Here is a 15439-nt window from a genome sequence, read left to right as displayed (position 1 = left end):
AACCAAAACTTTATTTCTTTATATATATATATATATATATATATATATATATATATATATATATAATATTTATAATATTTTTAGCTATACATGGGCACAATATCTTTATTTTGTTTATTTATTTTTATCTGAGGATCGAACCCAGGGTCTCCCACCTGTGAGGCAAGCGCTCTACCGCTGAGCTACAACCCCAGCCCCAAAACTTTATTTCCTCAAAATAGCTTCTTTAGAATCCCACAATCAGAAGTGACCTGCCTAAGCCTAATATTACTGTATATCATATTCATTTATTCCTTTATTAATTCACAACTAGTATTTGTTGAACACTTATTGTGTGTCATGGTGCTAGGTTTCATTCATAGCATTTATAGTCTAGTGGGGAGCATTTATCAAGTCATAGTCTCCATATGTATACACCATGACCTTTGTCACATTATACTTCTATTGTTCATCTTGCTTCCTGACCAAGCAATGAAAAAAAAAATTGAGAAAGTTGTATCTCATCATCTGTATACCTTTTTGATACCTAGTACTATATCTTGCACTGTTAAATAAATGTGCATGGCAATATTTGATAAATGAATATTCTTGGGACATTTTGTTTACTACAGGTAAGGCAATTCCAAGGAAGTGTGTGTAGAAAAATTCATGTGAAATTAAAATACACATTTAAAAATATATACGTGTATCTTCATAACTGGAGTGATGGGGATGGAAAGGAATCTACAAGGTGAAAATAGAACATTGCCTTATTAGAATTGCAAATATGAATCAATGTATGATTTTGTGAATTCCAGGTGTGCAGTGCCCAGACTTACAAAAATCATATAGACAAAATGTTATTGTTTGGATATGAAGTGTCTCCCCCAAAAGCTCATATTAGACAATGTAGGAATGTTTAGAGGTGAAATGATCAGATTATGAGAACTGTAATTTAATTAGTGGATGAATCCTTTTGATGGATTAATAACTTGAATGGATGACTAGGTGGTAACTTTAGGCAGGTGAGGTGTGGCTAGAGAAGGTAGGTCATTGTAGGTAAGCCCTGGGGGTTATATTTTGTTCCTGGCTTCTCTGTCTCTCTCTCACTCTCTCTTTCTCTGCTTCATGGTAGCCATGGGCTAAGCAGCTTTCCTCTTCAATGCCTTTACACTATAATATTTTGCCTTACCTCTGGCTAAGATCTATGGAGTTGGCTGATCTTGGACTGAACCTCTGAAGCTAGTAGTCCATACTAAATGTCCTCCTCTAAATTGTTCTTGTCAGGTATTTTGGTCACAGCAATGAAAAACTGACCAATACACAAAGGCAAATCTCTATCTCTTGCAAATAAATTATATTCAGGCATTTTAGAAATATTTGCATCTGACAACAATCATCATACAATGTTATGTTTTCTAAGCTCAGCAACCTTTTCCTTGTATCCTCCTTATTCAGGCTTCAGATCTGTGAGTGGATTATAATTAGGAATTTGCTAATTCTTTCCCCAACTCTAATTCAATTAGCCATATGTTACAGGCAGCCAACACAGTGGCTGTCAAACACCAGCAATTACCAAAGGGAAAAGAAGGTAGTGGGGTCAAAACTATGAACTTATAAAAAGCTCTTGAAGTAAAGGAACTCCTAATTGTGGCACATTAATAAGAGTTTTGTCTTGTCATTCATCAGTCACCCTCATGAACCAGCTCTGGAAATAGCAGCCTTTCATACATGAAGGACAGATTGTCGAGTCTTGGAGCAAAGGAATCAGAAAATGAAATGAGTAAATATGCAATTCTGTTTACATTCTTCATCTCAACAATAAAGAAAAAATCAATAGGCTTACAGAATATGGTAATTGTCCTTTTAAATGAAGGTTCTCTAAAAGGTAGTTTTTCTAACTTATAAGAGCTTGATTCCAAATAAGTGGTTTGTTCTTTGTGGCGCTCTTTATGCTTAATTAGGGGTGTACTGGGTCAACCCCGCAGTGGGAAAGCCTTGGAGGGTCACGTCAAATTCATTTTACCTGGAAAAGGCTGAATTAAATTTAAACATTTGAAATTCAAAGCAGTGATAGTTCAGAACTTTTCTTCTCTGTTACATGCTGATTTGTTAGAGAGGGGGTTGGAGGTCCTGGGGGTAGATAGCATTTAAAAAAATAGTTAAAAGAAAACGAGTATGGAAGCATGTGGTTCTCAAGGAAAAACTCATGTAATTAGGTAGGCTTTGTGAAGAAGTGTACTGTTTAGAAAAAAAGAAAACCCTATTAATTTTTAGCTAACCTTCCCATTCATGCTCTTCTCCATTAAAGAAGGAACTAGGTTACTATACAGCCACAATCCATTTAAAATAACATTTATTCGACAGCATTTCTGCCTCCTAGGCTTATTTCCTCATAGAAAAGGCCTATTATGAATCTCAGTAATTTTCCCATGAGTTCTACAAAGAGTATTACTTCATGGTGGGTTTGAGTACTTTATTCCACTATAATTTAAATGTCTCAAACTATGTCATTTCAAATGGTTTCCCCTCGGGAATTAGCTCTAGTCTGAAAAATATCTTCATTAAAAGATTCTCAAGTATTTAACAGGAATTTTAAAATTCTGTCTTTACTGCTATCAGTAATACATCATTTCCCCCATCCTTGACCACTGAACTTTATTCAAGAAGCCAGTACATTCTAGCATGAGAAAGGTGGTTCCCTTTTCTTATTCATAAAATAAGTGACTTTTAGTTCAGTTGTACTGAGTGCATTAAAATTTCCACTTGATTTATTTTGCTCTAGGTATGTGTGCTTGTCTACAGATAATTTTGAGATTTTGATCAAGGAAAAGCGGAAGTTTGGTTGGTGAAGGGTGAAGGTGAGTAGAGAGGATTTTTGTGTAGAATAAGATTTTATTTTCTTTTATCAGACAGTCTTTTTTTTTTTTTGAAACCTTGAGAGGGTAAGCATTCATTTGAAGTGAAAATTGAGGGAATCAATGTAGCTACAAATATATATATATATATATATATATATATATATATATATAAACTAGACCTTTAGCTTTTCTTTTCTTTCTTTCTTTTTCTTTTTTTTTTTTAGGTTAAAAAACTGGGAAAGAATGTATCCTGCTAAGAAGTCAGTGTACACAGATTCAGCCCCTTTTTAAGAACTTCTGCTACATCTGTTAGCTGTAAGCACTTCTACTTTAATTTTAATAACTTAATTGGAATGACAAGGGAGGGAAAGGTTGCCAAAGTCAATATGTTAAATGATTGTTGAGGACAGCAGGAGGCTTAGTGGTGGTGATAACTCAGGGGCTCCATTGCTCCCCTTGTGTGGGCTGCCACCTGGGGCTAGGAGCTCTGCTGCTGTATCTCTCCTGGTTTTGACTGTGTGTGCACATTGACAATTCTCCAGAGGAAAGCAGAGTGCTCCCATGAAGGCCTCAAAGGATACATAAATAGCTGCTGATAATTTTTTTTTTCTCCTAGGCAAGTTTTAATTAAAACTACATGTGGTTTGAAATGTTTGTTGTTCTTTCTCCTCTCTAAATCCTTACAATTCACCTTGAATAGAAAGAAAATTCTAGTCTTTCATTTGAGTCAGTGAGATGATAGCATCCGTAAGGATTGCGATGTTGGGCTTTAACATAAGATGATTTAAGGCCCGATGTTCAATGAATTTAATAGACCATTTGCTATAATAGCATTGTATTTGGACACCACCAATGGATTGGTGTTGAAGGTTTATAATTTTTTTTAAGCTTTGAAAATGTGAAATTAAAATATACCAAAAATATACAAAACAAAAACATGTGGCCTAAGGAAAACACTCTTGTAATCACCACCCAGGTCAAGAAACAAAGTTTGTTGTTTTTTTTTTTTTTTAATTTTTTTTTTAGTTGTAGATGGACACGATACCTTTATTTTATTTTTATATGGTGCTGAGGATTGAACCCAGGGCCTCCTGCATGTGAGGGGAGCCCTCTACCACTGAGCTACATCCCCAGCCCAAGAAAAGTTTTGCCAGGCATGGTGGCACATACCTTTAGTCCCAGCAACTCAAGAGGATGAAACGGGAGGATCTCTTGAGCCCAGGAGCTTTAGGCAGCCTGGGCAATAGAGTGAGACCTGGTCTCACATTGCGGTAAAAAAAAAAAAAATCATTTAGCTGGGTACCTCAGTGTACACCTCTAATCCCAACTACTAAGGAGGCTCAGAAAGGAGGATTGAAAGTTCAAGGTCAGCCTGATCAATTTGGTGAGATTCTGTCTTAAAAACAAAAACAAAAAAAATAAAAGACCTTGTCGGCTCCTGAGAAGCCCCTCATTTTCCCCCCATTTCCCCTTGTCTACTACTATAATCACCTCCTTCCTTGCTTACCTTAGAGTTTTATTACTAGGCATTTGTATTTATAATTATGTTTTGTCTGTTTTAAATTTTGTAATAAATGGAATTATATTGTATGAATTCTTTTATAACTGGCTTCTTTTGCCCAACATAGTTGTGAAATTTATCCAGATTTTGGTTGTAATTGTAGTTTTTCATTTTCACTGCTTTATAATCTTCCATTGTATAAATACACCTGCCACGTCCGGCTAACGGAGCCGAGTCCGGCGAGGGACTGCGGGGTTAAAAATACACAGGACACCAAGGTTCTTCATCCAGGAGGGAGCGTGCGCGCGCTTTATTGCCAAATTTGTTCCCCTTATATATCTTTTTAACAGCTGCGGGAAATCACTCAAAAGTGAGGAGGAAAGAGTAATAACTGCGTCCTTGGGTTACCGTCATGTCACCGTACCCTATCAGGAGGCTCGAACAGGTCAAGCTGTTCCCGAGAGACACATATGCTCTAGGCAGATAAACAGGGAACCGCAAGCCCGTGTCACAGCCTTGTGAGCTGGCCACATTGACATGCATAACAAAGAACTGGGGGTTGAGTCCCCAGGGGCCAGGGCGGGCCTGCTACCAGCATACACCTATAAATCATTTATCCAATTTAACTTTGATTACTATTAATATTATCATTATTGATCTGTAGGCTTGTTTTTATGTTAAAATATTGTCTCCTCTGTGGCTTACTTGTTACTCTCTCTTATTGATGTATGAATAAACTCAATATTATAAAATTTATCAATTATTCTCTTTATGATTATGCTTTTGGTGTTCTGTTTATGAAGTCTTTTCTACTGAGTTATGAAGATATTCTCCTAACTTAACTTCTAGAAGCTTCAAAGTTTTGTTTTTCATGTTTAAATTCTCAATTAGCCTTTCTTAACTACTGTCATATTAAGGCTATAGTGTCCTGTAAATTATCTCATCATTTACTTCTTCAAGACTGTTCTCACTACTCTTAGTTCATTGAATTTCTATATATTTCCACTTTAGAATCAGGTTAGCCTATTGCATTTTATATTTTCATTTTAGGATAAGTTTTTCAAATGCTATAACTACAACAATAACAAAACAAAGATAACTAATTTTTAAAAATGGGTTAGGATTTTAGCTGGAATTGCATTGAATATTAGAACAGTTTAAAGAAAATGGGCATCTTTAAGTTATTGAGTCTTCAAACTCCTGAACATGGAATGTCTCTCCTTTTGTTTGGTCTTCTTTAATGTCTTTCATATATTTTGGTTAGATTTAATAGCTGATATGGAGTTTCACTGGTGGTGTATTCATATATGAATATAGAAAAATTATGTCCGATTCATTCTACTGTTTTTCTTATTCCCATCTAACACCAGTGAAACTCCACATAGCGTACAACCACAAAAATGGGATCCTAATTAGAATAAGTTATACTCCATATATGAAAAATGTGTAAAAATATGTCATGTATATCTAAAAAGAACAAATAAAAAAGATTTAATGCTGATAGTCTGATATTTTTATCTTATTTTAAACGGGATAACTTGAAATTTTTATTTTTGATTATTGCTGGTTTAAAGAAACACATCTGGAACTTTCAGAAGGTAACAGACAATATCCTTCCTGTCCTAGGATAGGAAAAGAAATGCATTTGTGTACTGTATGTGGCAAAATTTCTGAATTCGCTTATTAATGCTAATTACATGCCATTCTTTTAGAATATCTGTGAACACACTAATATTATTTGGGTTTTAAGTTTTTCTTTCTTCCTCTCCAATCTTTTCCCCATTCCCGACTTCTTTTCTTTTCCTGTACTACCTGGGCTCCCTTTCTGTACTGTCTGAGACCTTCAATTCGATGTTGAATAGAAGCACTGATTGACAGGCTTGTCTTGTTCCAAATCTCAGTAGGAAAGCTTTCACCATTTTACACTAAGCATAGTGCTTGCTGTATGTTTCCTGTTGATATTCTTTATCAAAATAAAGAAATTCTCTTCTATTCCTAGTTTGTTAAGACTTTTTATTATGAGTAGACCTTGAATTTTACCATAGTACTTTCTCCATTTATTTAGATGATCATAAGAATAAGACATTTTCGTTTTATTCATGTGACAAATTGCATTGATTGATTGATTTTTTTTTTTATTTCTACCCTGTCTTGCATTCCTGGAATGAACTCAAATTTTTATACTTTACTAAATTTGATTTGTTAGGATTTTGTTAGGATTTTGTTTTCAGTCTGTGTTCTGGGTGATCTTGGCTTATACTTTATCTTTCTCATAATGTTTTTGTCATGTTTTGATATAAAGGTTATGAAGCTCCCTCAAAAAAGATGAGAAATAGTCCCTCATTTGTTATTCTCTAGAAAGTCTGTTTAAACGTTTGGTTGAATTCACCAGCAGAGCCATCTGGGCCTGTCGTTTTCTCTGTGGGAAGGAATTAAATTGAGAATCCAGTTTCTTTAATAGACCATTTATATTTTTCTATTCTTGTGTTAGTTTGGGTAACTTGTGTCTTTGTGTCATCTAAATTTTAAATTTATTGATATGAAGCTTTTTATAAATATCTTCTTATGATCATTTTAACATCTTTGTGATCTAAAGCATGAGTTGGTGAACTATAGTCTTCTGGCCAAACCTGGCCCATGGTCCATTTTGGGGGGAACCAGTACACTAGGAATGGTTTTTGTATTTTGAAAGATTTGATAAACAACAATAGAAACACAGCAAAAATGAGAGACCACAATTCCTGCACCTAACTTTAACATTTCCTTAGTTTAAAATTCTTTGTAATATAATCTCCCGATCTTTTTCTAACTTCTTCGGAGGCCAATTTTTGTAAATGTTTTATGTATACTGGAAAAGGTCAGGTTTTGCTATCATGTTATTCAAATTTTCTGTGTTCTTACTCATTTCTTTATTCTATTGGTTACTGAGAGTTGTATTAAAATTCTCTCCCTTTTATTGTGGATTTTCATGTTTCTCTTTGTAATTCTGATAAATTTTTGCTCTACATTTCTTGAGACCATGTTATTAAGGGTGTGTGTGTATGTTTGTGTGTGTGTGTGTGTGTATTTTTTTTGGGGGGGTGCTGGGGGTTGAACCCAGCGCCTTGCACATGCTAAGCATGTATTCTACCACTGAGTTACACACCCAGCCCCAGATAAGTTTAGAAATGTTATACCTTTCTAGTGAATTTAATCTCTTCTTATTATTAATTGGGATGAAGAGGAAGTACATTCAAAGCAGTGGGGACATTGTAGCAAAGCATGGATAAAAGAAAGTGTGAAACATATTTTGTGAGAGAAAATTATACTATTTAATTATTTTGTGAAGTCCATTTAGGAAACTAGGGGGAAGGAGCCTGTAAAAATAGAAGGGGACTTAATTTTGGCTTGCTTTGAGTGTCAGAGTGAAGAATTTGTCTCAAGGCCATTCACAGTCACTACTTTTGGTTTGTTCTGTTTTTTTTTTTTTTAACCTAACCTCAAATTTCTTACCATCATAGGAAAGATTTTGATTTAAGGCTTTACCTATCTTTTCATACCTCTGCCTAAAATAAATTATTATGACCATTTACTTACTGTTAAACATTTTGTTTCAGCAATTATTCTACCATCTCATTTTATTTTTCTCTGGAAACAGAGAAGCAGATTTTTAAAAACAAAAATAATGAATGAGCATTTCTTCATTATTCTTGTACTCAAGCTAGGTTTTCCCTTTCTTTCTTCTAAACAATGACCTTTGAAATGAAAATAACTGATATAGAAAAACAAAGTAAAAGTCTTGCCTCAGAATTTGGCTCAGTGCCAGAATTATATATGCTTCACTTCTACACTAAGGAGTGGCTGCTGTGCAATTCTGATTTGTTGGGTGGAGGTGCTAGGGTGGAATCTGGGCTCTTTCTGCTGTACCGAAATTGTAGAGAAACTTGCTCAACAATGCTAGGGTTGTCCAGAAGTGATGACCCACGCCTGTAATCTAAGGGACTAGCATCTGAAGCAGGAGCAACACAAGTTTGAGCTCAGTCTGGACAACTTGGTGAGATCCTGTCTCTAAATAAAAAGTAAAAATGACTGGGGCTGGAAAGCAGCAGTTGAACACCCCTGGGTTCAATCAATTATGGTGAGGGAGAAAACAACAATGCTAGGGTTGAAGCTAGTTGAAGGAGGGTACGAGGAGGGGGCCTCAGAGGACAGGATCCTGAAGACTTTAGAGCACACACATGTTGATCTAATGGATAAGAAGCTTCTAGGATGGGTTGGGGTTGTGGCTCAGGGCAGAGCCCTTGCCTAGTACATGTGAGGTGCTGGGTTTGAGCTTCAGCACCACATATAAGTAAATAAAATAAAGGTGTTGTGTCCAACTACAACTGAAAAAACAAAAAATTTAAAAAGTATATATTAAGAAGCTTCTCTGAGCTTTAGACTAACTTTAGGTCCGTGTTCAGCTAATGAACACCAAATCCACAGACTTCCCAGAGACTGTTCTATTTATTATTATTTCTCTGAAGAGGAGCTCCATCTTCCCAGCCTTCCATCATCAGACATTAAGGGTTCAGAAAAAAGGCAGGTCCCAACTGGGGTGGGACACCATTGCACTTATCTGCTAGGAGAAGTATCAGTCACATGATTGATTCTGTTCCCTGCTCAGCCACCTACTGTAGCTAGGCCATTGCTTTATCTGTGTCTACTTTCATTTTTGTATTTGTAATCTGAAGATAATAGAGCTATACCTACTTCCTACACACTTTAGTGACACACTTGTAAAGATAAATCGAGGTTGAATTGTAATGTGACTGCCAGGTCCCAAGAGCTCTGGGAATAAAGGTTTATGTCTAAATAAAAATGTATTATGACTTCCAGGATTTTAATAAAAGCTTTTATATTTCACCCTCTTGGCATTCTAGAAAGTCATAACTTGTTGAATATTGAACAGATTTTTCTCTGCCCCACCCCCATTTTGCAAACTCTCTAAGATAGACCACAGGAAATAACCATAATGATGATAAAGTTTGTCTGCATTTCCAGGTTCTCCTTTTCACCTGCTTCCCTTCTCAGAATGAATAATGAATTTTTGCCATCATTCCAAATCAATTCAGTGCTTTCCTAGATTTTCTGCACCCACTAAAATATACTGTCGATCAAGGATTTAATAAACGTGTCCACGGAGGTACAAATGACTGACAAACTTTTTGTTTGTGTTTTTTCAGTGGTCTTCGGATTTTAAAGCAGGGCATTCTTTTGCCAAAGGATGTAATCTAAAATGGGGAGTTTGGGTTCTAGTTTCAGTAGTTGGGAGTCATCAGTGGTGGTAAAGACAAGGAAAGAAGAAAAATAGCAAGTTGGCGCTCTGAAATCTTACTACAAAGGTGCAGATATTTAACAAATAACTTCAGTATTAAACACTTTATATACTACCAGTCATGTTTCATGCAATCCTCCCTGAAGTAGATATTATTTGCTTCATTTTTTTACATGAGGGTATTGGAGCTTGAAGAGGTTAAGTAACAGCTAGAGGTCACATACCTAGAAAGTAGCCGAGCTGAGCTCAAATTGAAACCCAAGCTTGTGTGACTCCAAAGTGCTTTCTTGTTGAGTAGAAAAATGAAACAAATCATAAATATGTAGAACTACACCTAGATTAACTTTGGACTCCCCTCCTTTGTTTCATCCATGCCACCGAAAATGAACATGCATATTCTCCAGAAATAATTGTATTGTGATGAAATGTCAAAATATATCTTTGGTCTCCTCCACAAATGTTTCTCAATATTTCACAGATTTAGTGATGAATATATTTTGATTAAACATCAGAAACAGGTATCACTGCCCATATCCTCCAGGAAAAAAAAATTAGAAAAAAAAATGACTCATGCATTTATGCATAACCGAATCTAAAGGTCTTTTCTTATCAGCAATTTCCTTGATATGCACAGCATTTAGAAAAAAATCTATTTATTTGCATTATGGTGTATTTTCTTAGCTCTCTTCATACTGGTATAGCCAGTTGTCCTGTTAGTTTTTCCTGCTGTGTCTTTCTCTTTTGTGTGTGTTTCCCAGGGCTTTTATATCATAATTCTGCTATTTTTTTCCCCAATTCTCAATACATGCATTCTTTTTCATAGTCTCAAATAGTATCTTTATGTTTGTTTTCATATCTCTCTAGCATGAGCCTTGATTCAGGCCATTTAGACCTGGATTTCCATTTTCATTTTCCTCCTTGCTTTTTTGTGTAGTTAAGCTCATCACACACACAATTCAATCCATGCTCTGTATTGTCCACGGAATGCTAATTATTATGACACAGAATTCATCATCTTTGATTTTTTTCTTATAAAAAGTTAAAGTGGCAGACACACACACACACACACACACATATATATCTGTAAGAAATTTCCTAATAAAATTAGTGATGCATAGTAAAATTTTTCAGTAAAGTTAATAAATGGTATTAACAATGGAGCCCTTGTTAAAACTCATAAACTTCACATATGAGTTTGCAATTGTGTTTTCTTATGTTATCTTCTCTCACCCATGGGTTTCTCTCTACTCATTGTCATTTCATGACTCAGGTGCCTGTCAACCAAAGTATTAATTGGGGCCACTGATGAATATCTACTTGTCATCTCCACTCACTCTACTGCCATTACTCTGATCATTTGGTCTTTTATCCAGCAGTCCTTATAATCTAGAGAAATTTTAGGATTCTGCAGTTTTCACACTATGTCAAGATTAAAACCTCTGGTTTTATCTATTAATATTCTTCTTCCTAACTCTGTTGTAAAATGAAAGGATAAGCTTGTATATCACTAACTGCCCCTTTTTCTTTTAAAACTTGGCTTCCAGTTTCTCAAACAAATTATTAAAAAGAGAAAATAATTTAAAATTTTGTTACCAATTGTGTGGGCTATTTATCCATATATCAGAGAAATACCCCATCAAATTTTCTTTTCACATGTAATTTCATTGGAATAAAAATATTTTTCAATTTATCTATTGGAGAATCACTTCTATCTCTAGGGTATTTTTATCAGTTACTCCAGTTATGATTAGCAGGAACTAGTTATTTAACTTATTTGGTACTGATAATTCAACCCAGGGGTGCTATACTACTGAGCTACATCCTCTGTCTTTTTTATTATTTATTTTGAGACAGGGTCTCCCTGAGTTGCTGAGGCTGGCCTCCATATTGCAATTGTTCTACGTCAGCTTCTCCAGGATTACAGGCCTGTACCACCAGCTGGCCTGGCCTGGCTCCTGCCTACTGCTTATTTGTTTATTTGGTTTTGGTGTTGGGGATGGGATCTGGGGCTTCTGCATGCCAGACAAGCACTCTATCATTGAACTACATCCTGAAACTTGCCTGATCATTCTTGTCTTAAAGAAAAGTAAATTTATTTAAGACTGTGGTGCCCAGGTTGGGGATGAATAGGGTGCTTTGAATGTAGGGATAACAGGTGAGGAGATTGCAAAGGGAGGCTCTGAAACAGAGGAATAAAGGAGGATTTTGAGGACCAAGAATCAGGAGAAAAACAGCAACTATTCCTTGATTAAAAACAAACAAACCAACAAATAAACAAAAACCCCAGGTCAGAATACTTCTTCTCTTTTGTTGCTACTAAAATATCTCTACAATGTTTTCTTCGTCTTGCATCATTGACTTTAATATTTATAGTTCCAGGAATGAGAACCTGATTGGTTGAAGTTAAATTACATGTCTGACCCTTGGGTCTACCAGGAAAAGTACCTGAAACCCTTGGTTTCCAAAAATAGGTATCTGCCCTTCCACCATGACCACATACAATGAGGACAAGGCATTTTCCCAAAAGGGAATCAGGACATGGTAAATGACTGAGGTAGCTAATAAAGACCATTGTCCACCAAGGAAGTAGTGTTTTGGACTGAAGTGCTTACTGGTTGAAATATCAAAGAGAAATGGAGTCCAAAGAGAACTTTGGAAATCAATCAAATAGTATCCATTAAGTATTTACTTGTCCTAGAAAATAATTCTAAATAACATGATGTCTGGCCAGTAAGAATTTACAGTAGTGTACACAATCAAATGGGCGAAAGAGATGGTTTCTTTTTCTTTCCATTGTGTTTTGCATTTATATAGGGCTGCTGTTGAGGTGTAGAAAAAGGAGGAGAAAAGAGAGGAACCAAATTTGAATGGGAGTAAAAGACAAGAGAGGCTACATGGGAACAGATCTGAGAGTGCCAGCATTTGACATGTGTCATCTGAAAGTCTAGCATTTTGTGGAAATTCAGACTTGCCTTTCAATCCCTTCAGGGAAACTGCTTCATTTTTTCCCTGTGTTCAACTTTCTTCTTCACTAACAGCTAGGGTTTTCTGCATATTGGATCGAGTATTTGAGTAGGTGAAAAAGTCACATATTTTTATTATCTACTCTTCTCTTAAGCAATTTCTCTATTGAAATCATTTTATGCATGCCACTCATGGGTTTCTGTAGTAATATAGATTCATTTCTAAGGAAAGCACATCAAAATTAAGAAAATTATAAAAACCATTCCGCATCCATCATTCTTTTTGTAATTATCAAAGAATGAGTTGAGGGCAAGATAAAGTGTATTTCTGATATCTTTTCTTTGGATTTTTTTTTTTTTTTTTGCAGATGACACTGCAGATTTGGCTGTTTCTTGTCTAATTTGACAAGCTGACTGTTGTCAGGCAGATGTCTTCATTAAGTCTGTGTAGGAAGAGGGAAGAGAATCGAAGGGAAGAGGTAGTGGGCTTTCCTTCTGGTACTCTGGAAAGGGGCTATACATCTTGCAGAATGATCTTTGAGAATAAAAGTAGCTTATAGTGTTTTGTGTGACTTTTTTTTTTTTTTAGGATAAGAAACACTTGTGGCAAACATCTTTTGGGTCCTGATATGTCATTTTATATCTTGTAATATGCAGTATTCTGACCCTCTTCAGGAAGCAGTAAAAATTGAGTTATTTAGGTCATGAAGCATAGCAGAGAAGTATATGGCAATTAGATGAGATTAACCAAAGGTGAAGAAACTACAAATGAACTGGAGTAATAGTGATATTTACCAGTTAAATCATTTCTGTCAGCAATATCCACTTAATTTCAACCTTGTCCATTCTAAGTAGATAACTAAACGTGAGTCCTTCAGCCATTTAGTATTATTTTTTCCCCATCCTCTTCCTCTAATCCCAGTTGGAAGTTCAAAATAGCCTTTCCTTTGTACTTTTTTACATTTGCTTCTTTTATGTTTCCAAAAGCTTGTCAAGTACCCCTTCTCAGGATGTATTCTTGTTTTTGACTCTTGATTCTTTTCAAGTTATGTAACATCCTTCACATAGGTCATATTATAATTTTTCTTTAAGCAGCAAAGCATCTCAGCAATTCCTGAGGCAGCTTTCTTTCTGTAAGCAATGAGGTTACCTCAGCAGGATGGAGAGAGAAAATGGTGGCACAGCAAGGAGCTTATCTTGTGCTAGTTAAGTACCAGGAATGACCAGTAGAATACAATCAGAGACTGGAGAGTAAACAAGGTGGCAACTATTTTGAACAAATTCCTGCTTTATTTATTCAGTTATACAGTGTGATGATTTATGCATTCTTGACAGTGGACTTCAGATGCTAAAACTATGCCTTTCAATCACCATGGCAATGTAGAAGAATAGTACATAAAATCAGCAGCTATAAAATACCATATAGTATCTGAGTGGCCAAAGAATCAGGATTAAGAAAATAATGCTGCCAGAAGAAGCCTTTTTTTTTGTCCCCCTTTTTGAAGTGGTGGGGTTTGAACCAGGGCCTTAGCATGTTCTAGGCAAGCACTCTTCCACTAGGCTACAACCCCAGGCCTTCTTTCCTCTTTTCTTCTATATTCTGAAAATGTTAATTCTACCACAAACTATAGGAAAATGCCTACACTACATTCTTAGGACTGCATCTGATCCTTCTTCCCCTCTCTAGGTAGTACAAATATTGAGAAATGAAGTAGAGAAAATAGCACATTATTTTGGAATAGGACAGGGAGATGGATCAGGGAGTTTTGTCACATTTGAAATTAAATGGATTAATAGGGGTAGGGATGGGGGAAGGAAGTGACAAATCATGTTAAAACAAAGCACAAAAATGTGGAACAAAATACATTTGATATAAAGGATTACTTTACATTACTTCTACTATGTCACAAAACCTTTACCACTCTATAGATGCCAAACAAAAGATTAAAAATGCATTTGAATATTAATACAATCAATAAGAATCTACCAACTATGCACATACCAGCTACTATTCTAGTAGCTGGGGACAAAAAAAAGCAAAGTTCTTGCTGTCATGGAACTTATATCGAAAACACAGAGACAACAGAAAAACAAACAGGAGCCAGGTGGCACACAACTGTAATCCCAGCAACTAGGAAGGCTGAGGCAGGAGAATCATACATTCAAGGCCTGAGCAACTTAGTAAGACCCTGTCTCAAAATAATAAAATAAAATAAAAAAGGCTGGGAATGTAGCTCTATGGTAGAACACTCCTGAGTTTAATTGCCAATACCATAATAAAGAAAGAAACAAATATATAATATGTTGGATGGTGAGTAGTACAATAGAGAAAAATGAATTGAGAAAGGGGGCAGGGAGAGGTGGTAAAATTGTAGATATTTTATATAGCATTGTCCAAAGGACTCTTTAATGAGAATGTGGCATCTCACATAGACCTGAAGAAAATGAAGAAACCATCTATGTGGATATTTGGGCAAAGACTATCTGGGTAGAGGATCAGCCAAGGGCATAATCCATAAGGAAGGGGTGTGTTTGGAGTGTTTAAGGAAAATTAAGAAGATCCTGTGGCTGGACCTGAGTAATACAGAGTGGTAGAAGATAGATAGGTGGATAGTTGGAAACAGGAATGATTCAATCGTGTAATTATAATAGGCCCTCTATATCTTTGGACTTTGCAGCTGCTGGTCCAACCAACCACACATCAAAAAAGAAAAAAGTTGCATCTATACTGAAGATGTAGACTTTTTTCCTTGCCATTATTTCCTAAATATTTTAGTCTTAACAACTATACACGTAATATGTGCATTGTATTAAGTATTATAATTAATCTAGAGACGAT

The 15439-nt window shown here is 35.7% G+C and overlaps 2 long non-coding RNA genes across 2 annotated transcripts in view; both read left to right on the top strand.

Moving 5' to 3' along the window:
* LOC131423862 (uncharacterized) overlaps positions 1 to 1818 on the top strand; it is a 52973-nt gene extending 51155 nt beyond the window's left edge. Inside the window, exon 7 of the long non-coding RNA XR_009225960.1 lies at positions 1669 to 1818. This is a non-coding gene — a long non-coding RNA (uncharacterized LOC131423862). The remainder of the gene's footprint in view (positions 1 to 1668) is intronic.
* A 945-nt stretch (positions 1819 to 2763) lies between these two features.
* Positions 2764 to 5097, top strand: LOC131423883 (uncharacterized). The gene is made up of 3 exons (XR_009225991.1): positions 2764 to 2840; positions 3065 to 3155; positions 4692 to 5097. It is a non-coding gene; the product is annotated as an uncharacterized LOC131423883 (long non-coding RNA).
* The last annotated feature ends 10342 nt before the right edge of the window (positions 5098 to 15439 follow it).

Source organism: Marmota monax, unplaced genomic scaffold, assembly GCF_021218885.2.
Source record: "Marmota monax isolate L192 unplaced genomic scaffold, Marmota_monax_Labrador192_F-V1.1 WCK01_AAM20220418_F8-fsc00012, whole genome shotgun sequence".
NCBI classification, from domain to species: domain Eukaryota; kingdom Metazoa; phylum Chordata; class Mammalia; order Rodentia; family Sciuridae; genus Marmota; species Marmota monax.
Note: the sequence above shows the minus strand (reverse complement) of the source record. Positions and strands in the feature narration are given on the sequence as shown.